Here is a 9,264-nt window from a genome sequence, read left to right as displayed (position 1 = left end):
TCATTTTGGCAAAGGCAAGTCATCACCTAGGTGGTGTCGGGGTGTCATCCAGTTGTTTTGAGATGCCATATGTCATGATTTCAGTGGAGGGCCAAATCTGCCCTCATCAATTGCCCCCGCTCCCAAGTTGAGGTCAGCTCGACGAAGGGAGTAGCTTGTTGTAGGTCCTTTGGCCCGGAGTGACTAATTTGATGAGCTCATAAGCATCGGCCCAAGTGACTAAAGTAGTTATAATTTCAGCTGTCAAAATGATGTTGAGCTAGATAGATGGGGGCTGACCTACATAGTTTGGCTAACCTGTTACCAACACATTTCGAGGATGGCTTAGGGGGCCTTGATGTTGAAAGCGGTTTAGCTTCCCCTTGTGATACATATGTTGCCATTGGCATTTGAATAGCAGGTCGGTGCCACGGATGCACTGCGTCAGTCCTCAAAGGTGTTGGTCGTCTATTCCTACGATAAGACATAGGGAGCTCAACCTGCGGAGGCAGATCTCCTAACTACAGGTTGCCAACTCGCATAGGAACCTTGAAAGGCTCGACCCACAAGGGCGATTATAGTCCATTGGCTACCGACTCCCGCGGGAGTCACAAAGGCCTCAACCTGTAGGGGTGACCTCATGAACAGAGATGACGAGGCTCATCCAGAATTGATTACGTGTGTCGCAAGTTGGCTCGTTCAGGTTGCCAAAGTGAGTCTTCATCAGGTTGGCCTACAAACACCTCGTCACCTCAGCAGGGCTGACCTGCGAGGGCGGCTCCACAACCTACTAGCCATCAACTCCCATGTAGAGCATGGAGGGGTCAACCTATAGGGTGGCCTCACAATTGTTTGGCTATCCACTCCCACGGGAACCATAGAGGGCTCAACCTGTGGGGGTGGCCTCACATTCTGTTGGTCGTCAACTCTCGTAGAGAGCATGTAGGGCTCGACCTATGTGGGTGGCCTCATAGTTAAGGAGATTTTTTCCGGGCAAGACTATGAGAAATTGTCTTGGCTAATCATTTTGATTTTGCCCCCCAGGGGGATTCCTTTGATCCAAGCATTGTTGTTGTTGTTGCTTGAGGATACCATTATTTGAGACTTAGAGAATAGGTAAGAACTTAGCTTTTGTGTAGCGGTTCTCATAGATGGTACCAATTGTGATGCGGACGCCTAGTTGAACCATTCCTAGCTGAATAGTTCCTAGCTGGCAGGTGGCTCAGATGCCTAGTTGAATAGCTCCTAGCTAGAAGGTGGCTTGGATGCCTAGTTGAACAGTTCCTAGCTAGAAAGTGGCTTGGATGTCGAGCTTAACAATGACAAGTTGTATAGTTTACTAAAGCGACCTACAAGGAAACAATGTAAAAGTGTTGGGATTTTACCCGAGCTAGAGATTTTTGAGAGAGCTAAAAGTGATAGAGATAGAGAGCTGCATGAGCTAAATTTCACATACCTTCTGAGGTTGGAGGTAAAGCCCTTATATAGGCATTGTTTGGCATGGGCTTCACGCACTGCATTTGAGATCTCCGGGAAGACATGCCTAACTGGTCTGAAGTCCTCGTAGTTAGTCATGCACATAGGCCAGTCTTTGTACCTTATTTGGTTTCCTTCAAAACATTCGGCATGGGAGCCAACTTCCAAGAGACCCAGGAGTGATGGGGTGCATGCAAAATTGGTCGACAAACACGTCTCGCATGTCGTCACCTGGACCTCAATCAGGTCAGCAAGCCCTCGAGGGAGGTCGCTCCTTACATGGAGGTCACTTCGGCCGATACTGATGAGGTACCACAAGTCGGCCCTAGACAAGGTGTTGCTAGCCGCCCTGAGTTGTGGACAAGGTCGCCAGGTCGCTAGGTCAACGGAGGTAGGTTGGTAAGTTGGTGATGGAAGGTCACTAGGTTGGCAGCGGAGGCAGGTCTCTAGAGGTAGTCACCAGTTGGGACTCTATCATTTTGGCTAAGGCAAGTCATCGCCTAGGTGGTGTTTGGGTGTCATCCAACTATTTTGAGATGCCATGTGTCATGATGTTTGTGGAGGGCCAAATCTGCCCTCATCAGAAAGGATTACCCTATTGTAGAATAATTATTGTAGTTGCCTTGAAGAATGTGTAATATCTCTCAAACCTTCTAATAAATGGTTAGACTTCTGTGAATGAAGGTGGTTGTAGGAGCTCCTTCCCTATCATGCAAATTGCATACACAACCTTCCTTACATGTGTATTAATGGTCCATGAGAAATATTGAAATCGCTCATCCATCAAACGGTTCCTCTCATTGTGACCAATCGTAAGCAAGAAAAATTCAAGTGAATCCTCCAATGTGGTGTTTTTGGTGTTCTTCAATACTCCCCTTGCCCTAAGCAAGTCTGAAAAGTTTTTGAAAACATGTCGTTCCATCCTAAAAGAGATTTAACATCTATCTGCATGTTCTAGGTCATTGAGTACTTCAAAGAGAAAGTCATACAATGTTCTTTTCCTGTGCGAGGAGTATATATGTGTAATACCTAGGGTAGTATAATGTAGCTCATGACTGCCTCATCATTTATCTAGTCTACCCCGACGAAATCGACAAGGAACCATTGGATCACTAAAAAAATTAATTATACATTTTATATCAATGTCCATCTATGTTAGCTGTGTAAGAGAACAACATTAAGCAAATATCAATATCAAAGATAAGATTGCTAGCTAATAGTATATAAGAATAAATGGGAAGACAACATCACACGCTTAATAGATAGCTATGAAAATCATAATTCAACCAAAGTGTGGGTTCATTTGCAAAAAGATAAACAAGACTAGTAGAGGATAAACAAAAATCATAGTCCAAGTTTGTATGAAATTAACAAAAAGATAACAAATTATTGTAAGTTTAATAGTCATTAAAGCCAAATGCCTAAGCATGACCATATGAGATTGATTCAACAAATTATTGTAAGTTTAATAGTCATTAAAGTCAAATGCCTAAGCATGACTATATGAGATTGATTTAGCCTTCTGCAAATCATGGCTTATTCTATCCGTCAACCAATCCATGAAGCCAATAAACCCTGAGATCTGGAGGAATTACAAGGAAAGTAGTCCTCCATGCCTCATCAAGGAATAGTTGGGTAGCCTTGAAGTAGCATTTAGGAGATGGGGATTCGATTGAAAATATGTTGTTAAGGATTCTAAGACAAGTCTCCAATTCTTCTTTTGCTCATTCCCTTTCTATGGCCTTCTCTCTTTCCTTTTCCCGTTCTCTTTCATTGTCTTTTTCTTTTTCCATTTCTCTCACTTTTGCCTAGAGGTGCAAATCAGACAACACGATTGTATGGGTTGTGCTGGGATTGGGGTTTCAAGCTGGGCCAGAATGGCACAACCAAGCGAGTCATGCCGCCCACGACCCATATATACATACATACATATATATATATATATATATATATATATATATATATATATATATATATATATATATATATATATACACACGTATGTATGTATATAATAAGATATAGTATAGAATACATTAAAAAAATAAACAATTGTATACATAAAAATTCATATAAAATAGAAATTTTAAGATTTTTTCAATTTTTTAAATAAATAGCTTTGGCCCAATCCACAGCCCGGCCTGGCTAAGGCTCAGCTCATGGACCAGCCCAACCTATGGCACGACACAAGCCGTTTTATAGCTCTACTTTTGCCCTCTCAAGTTCTACCTCTCTTTCCTGCACAACAACACTCTCCTCTCTTTCCATATCCCTTCCCTTTGCATGGTCCCGTTCACTTTCCTTTTCCAAGAACTCCATCTTGTGTTTATTGGTCTCAAGCCATGAACCAATCATAACTTCTAGACCTAGAGGAAGGTAGTATTTCTTCCCTTTCTTCATGCCAGTTAGGGGATTGCCAACTCTCTTCCTACGTTCTGGGTTCTATACTAGTGAATCATCATTGAGGTCAAGAAGGTTGGGAGTGGGAAGTGATTCCCTAAAGGTTGGTGTGCCTTAATCATTTATGAAAACAATTGTTGGTGGGTTGTTTTTTCTACTGGTTAGGCTCCTCAAGACCCATTTCAAGTGAGAACTCCCTATCCCCGGTTGCTTGTGTTCCTCCAAAAATATATTCCCATTCATCCCAATGGCAAAAAAAACCTTTGTTCTAAATTTGCGTTTCCATCAATAAGTCTACACACAAAATGTAGTTGTGAATGGTGAGGTAAGGCTACGTATGGGGGTCTCCTTGAAAGATGAAGGAAAACTGAGGGCAAAGGATAGGCTCAAGGCTATGGTTGACAGTATGTCCTCCCTTGTTATGACTCAGTCCTCCTTTTATAGTGAAGATCTTGAGGTCCCAAAATGAATGAGATAAAAGCGTTTGATTCCCATTAGGGAAGGGAATCTTGGATTCAGTGTTATTTGTCAAGAAACACTACTAGGGCTTCACCATGTGTCTTATGAGATATCCCAAGGATGAACTTTCCTTTCGTCTGAGGATTCTCATAATACACATATGCTACATCCTCTTGCGAGTCTTCTAGACTGACGTGGCATGAATGAATTTGAGCTCATCGTAGACTCATGGTAATTCTGAATTCATTGCTGGTTTGTGACAACTTTGTGCTCATCGCGAGTTTGCGATGGATATGAGCACATTGCAACCTCGCGATGGCATTATGTTCATTGCAAATTGATGATGGCTCTAAGTTTGTTTTTGTTATTGCAGTTCCATGTTTGTTGTGGGCCTATGGTGATCTTAATCTCATTGCAGTCTCATTCTAGGCTTTGAGCTCGTCATAAATCTTTGCAAGTTTTGTGCTCATCGTGGATGTGATGGGTGTTCTTGTGGTATCGGTTTAGCACCTTCTATGCCACCACAGTTGTGGCGATCAACATATACCTATAGTAGTAATTAGGTAATACATTCTAAATCTAAACTAAAGAGAGGGTGTGATATACTGGCAAGCTTACTTTGCAAGGAAACTACCAAACGTCACCGTTGGTAGTGGGATTCTTTGTCAATGGATCAATTTCCACCCCATTGCGATTAGTGAGCGTTACATAATGATTCCTACATTGTCTTAGTGCATGAAATTTGTTCTTGAACTGAAGGTGTACATAATTCTTGTTATGTATCTGGTTAAATTTCTCTCGGATGTATTTCCACCCTTCATTATTGAAGGTGAATGTGGGCCTGTTGTTTGCTTTAACCTGATCCACCATTAATCTAATAAATGTTTCTTCTTCAACATTGGACCATTGTGCACAATCAGTTCCTACCTTGCCACCTTCCTCAATTTCTACTTCTGATGCCATCCTGCTAAGCAAACCCTACTAAGCTTATCTATGATTGTATTTCATGTCAACTAAAAAAAATATTACATTTATGTGGGGAAAAATGAACCATAATTTGCTTGGATCTGAATTTTCAGTGGCCATTTTATTTTTACAATTTCTAATAAGCTATATAGCCGATAATTGATATGTTCAGTTTGAAGTTGTTTATCTATTTCTTTTTTTTTTTTTTAGATTTGATAGGCCTAGTCTTAGGGTTAAAGAGTGTTTTGTTCAGTGTTAGTTTATGAGATCAAATTTTCATATAGTAACCATTACCAATCAAAGCTAGTCTTAGGGTTAAAGAGTGTTTTGTTCAGTGTTAGTTTATGAGATCAAATTTTCATATAGTAACCATTACCAATCAAAGTCAGAATAAGAAGAAGACACTTGTATGCAATATCATTTCAACCTTTAACTTAAAAGAATATGCATTAGAACTTCATTTAGTTGTTTAGAAATCCAAAGCATGAAGGTTTCTTTTGAAATGGGTCATACATAGACCAACCGATGCTAATGACCGAAAAAAAAAATACTAGATAGCACTGTGATCTGATGCCTATGATAGAAGAAATGGGAAGAACGAAGAAGATGAGAGGTTGGTCTTGCATTCCTGACGAGAATGGTATCGCGAACTAAGGAGAAAAAAGATGGAGACGCGATGGATATCACCTGCAATAGAGCAAAGGCTAGTGAGAAAAAAAAAAAAAGGCGAAAACCAATAGAGGAGAAAGGAGAAACAATGGAAGCCATACCGAACCTCGGAATGGCAGTGACGGTGACGAGAGAACCACCGAATGACAACGGTAGTAGGAATCGCAACGCCGATGATGAGAGATGGAGAAGCAGCAGTGTGTGGGAATGGCAACGGCAGTTCAAGGGAGGGGGAAGAAAGCCTAATGTTTGGGTTTTAGTGCAAGCCCCTGTCATACATCGCAAAGCACAATAATGTTTTTTGTGCAATGTCGGATCCACATCACTATGCCGTTGGAAGCAATGCATGAGTGTTGTGGGAAGAATTATTTTTTCAATTCCCATATCGGTGTGAGTAACGTAAATCGAGGCATTCCTGTTTACATACGTTTTTTGTGATAAACAATACCAAATAACTCCTGAGAAATAAATGCAAATACTTCACTGGCACCTATGTGACACCATTTTTCTGATAAATGGAAGCTATATCAAACATCACAATAGTCCATGGTGGTTCACAAGAATATGATAAAGAAATTTAGGTCTTTTTTTTTTTAATTAACACAACCTACTTAGGAGTTCCTAAAGCATCTTCTAAAATCAAGTAATTCAGCTCTTACTTGATTGGATAACTTGTCTCCACATAGTTGTTGTGTCCTTCATTTCTAATCTAATGACTATTGGATTTGTAGATGAGCTTCCCTTACTATTCTCCTTCTGTCCTCATGTATGCTTTGCACCTTTATTGTCACAATCCTGCTTAGCGTAACGTGAATTCCGTCTGCTTCAAGGGAGACGAACACCTCCAGGAGATAAAAATCTCATTTGTAAATGATAATTCTCATAATATTAATTAAGAGGGAATTACAACTTAAATAGACTCTTGGATAATAGCCAATTCCTAAAAACTTGGCTCCTAAAATTAAGCAACAACTCGACCACTTATCCCACCCTCAACTAGACCACTCTCCACATAACTTCCCAACCTGACCCAACAATCCTAGACTCAACCTATGACTTTTAGCAGGCCCCAAGTAAATATTTATCCACAAAAATGTCAACAACCAAACCTTATCCACCCCCAATGACTCCCTTTTGGCCCATGGGCCCATTAGTGGGTTTGTGACATTCCCACACCCTTAAAATTGACCTTGTCCTCAAGGTCATAGCTTCAATGAACTAAACATAGCCTTGTAATGCATGTAACTCCCCATGTTCTTCCCACTAACACATGGTTGAATCCAATCAGCTGTTTTTGTAAGTAACTTCAGGTGGAATCCTCAATCAATGCGTGTACATCTCCCATGTAGACAGGCAGCACCACCACTTGGATTGAGTTTCCCATAGACAATTTCTGTAATTAAATGCCCTCCAGCCTCAGTTGGGTATCCAACCCAAAGTATGCATGCAATCTGATGGCCCTAGGAAGTAGGAAGGCACTTGCTGTTCATGCATAAATCATGGAACCCCCAGCTCAAAATCTTTCATCATTCAGATTGGATCTGAACTCAGGAAGGAAGTTGAAGAAAACGATGTTAACTCCTATAACATTGGTATTTCTCATACGCTTCGGAGTTGGACCGGGAGCTATGACTTCAATAATTGGGACACTAGGAGGTTTTTCGCTGCAAGTAACGGCAGTAGCATTCATGACACTATGCCCACCACTAATGAAGGTGACGGTGGAAGCACCAACCAATTTTACATGAGTGTATGCCTCTGCAAAAGTAAATACTTGTTTCACACCCTCTGCGATGCCATCAAGTACAACATGAATGGTGTCAAGATTGAAACCAGTGTACAACTGAACAGAGATTGAACCGTTTCCCGTTGTCCAAGGTGGGTCCCAGGGAATGGTCCCTTCCTCCATCATCTTTCCTACGAAACACATGCAAGTTTCAATCTTGAAGGCCATTTTCTTTTCATCATTTGAAGCTTTTTCGATCTTCACGGCCTCCCCTGTTTTAGAGTTTCGCAACATGGCTTTGGAGATGATTGCGTCAAAATCTGTACATATGCTCATCTTCGTCTCCAACAATGAACCGGACATTCAGGAATCCGATAAGCTCTTGTTGAAAACCAACGTTTTGATTTCCCAAACAGTGCTTAGTGATGTCTAAATCAGTTGAAACACCATTAGTGTCAGTACCTTTGCAGGATTGATCTGTTGAGACCCAAGTAGTGTTCTCTAACTTGCGGAAATAACTGCTTCCAGGGTTATTGTTACCTCCATCTTTCTCTTTCTTCTCTGGTTCCGCCAAGGCTGCATGCACTTCTATTGTCACTTTTCAATCTTCCATTGGCTTTTCTGAGGAATCAACCACCACAATGGTTTCTTTCTTCTTTGCTGAAGACAGCTTCCAATTGATCAAAACGAACCATGAGGGAATCAAACATCTGTCTGTCTGTCTGAGATGTTTCATCATTTGCTCTTGTCCAACAACCAACAATCGAACCTTTGAATGTAGTTGAGAAAGCCTGCACTCAAAACCGGGTTCCATGCCAGGCTCTGATACAATGTTACCATTGTATACTTCCCTTGGAGTCTTTTCATGTGACAAGAGACAGTGAAGCAATTTTATTCCGTTCACCGTCTCAGACATCCCTGATGTGTTCTTGTTTTCATCGCTAATAATTAGAAAGTCACGAGAGGCAGAGACTAAGATGAACAAACTATTTGCAATGGATGAATCTTCATAAGTTTTATACTGGGATTTCAATGGAGATGTGGAGATCTTACCAATCTGTAACTGGTGCATAGATGTGACCACATAATTTACCGAGTAGGAATCCAAAAGTCTGAGTGAAGAGATGTTAAGAGACACGGGTGCCGAGTCCGATAGTGGGGACATGGATATTAGCCCAATCTTTTGGAAGGAAGAATTTCAGTTTTGACAGGGTGGTGATCGGGCATACAACTCAAGCAACACAGACGTATTTGGACTTTGTCGTTATGGCACTCGTAGCTGCTCCAGTGTGTGAGAAAACTTCACCCCTCGTGAAGTATCACCAAAGAGGGTCCAAGGAGGGGCATGGGCGACCGGATAATTGCCTTTTTTCCCAACGTACTCCTTAGTGAGCCACCTGGTGCGTTGAGGGTTAATGATATTAACATTCATGGAAGAACTCATTGCAGGAAGTGGATGAATAAGGGATGATGCAACCGAAGGACCACAATGTACTGCTTGACTAGCTTTGACAATGGCATGGACCACGCTATCTTCATCTAGGCTGCCAGAAGGCCAAGAATTGGTTGTCGGAACTTCAAGGACAGAA

This window comes from Nelumbo lutea, chromosome 1, assembly GCF_056320005.1.
Source record: "Nelumbo lutea isolate HS-2025 chromosome 1, American lotus-T2T, whole genome shotgun sequence".
NCBI lineage: Eukaryota > Viridiplantae > Streptophyta > Magnoliopsida > Proteales > Nelumbonaceae > Nelumbo > Nelumbo lutea.
Note: the sequence above shows the minus strand (reverse complement) of the source record.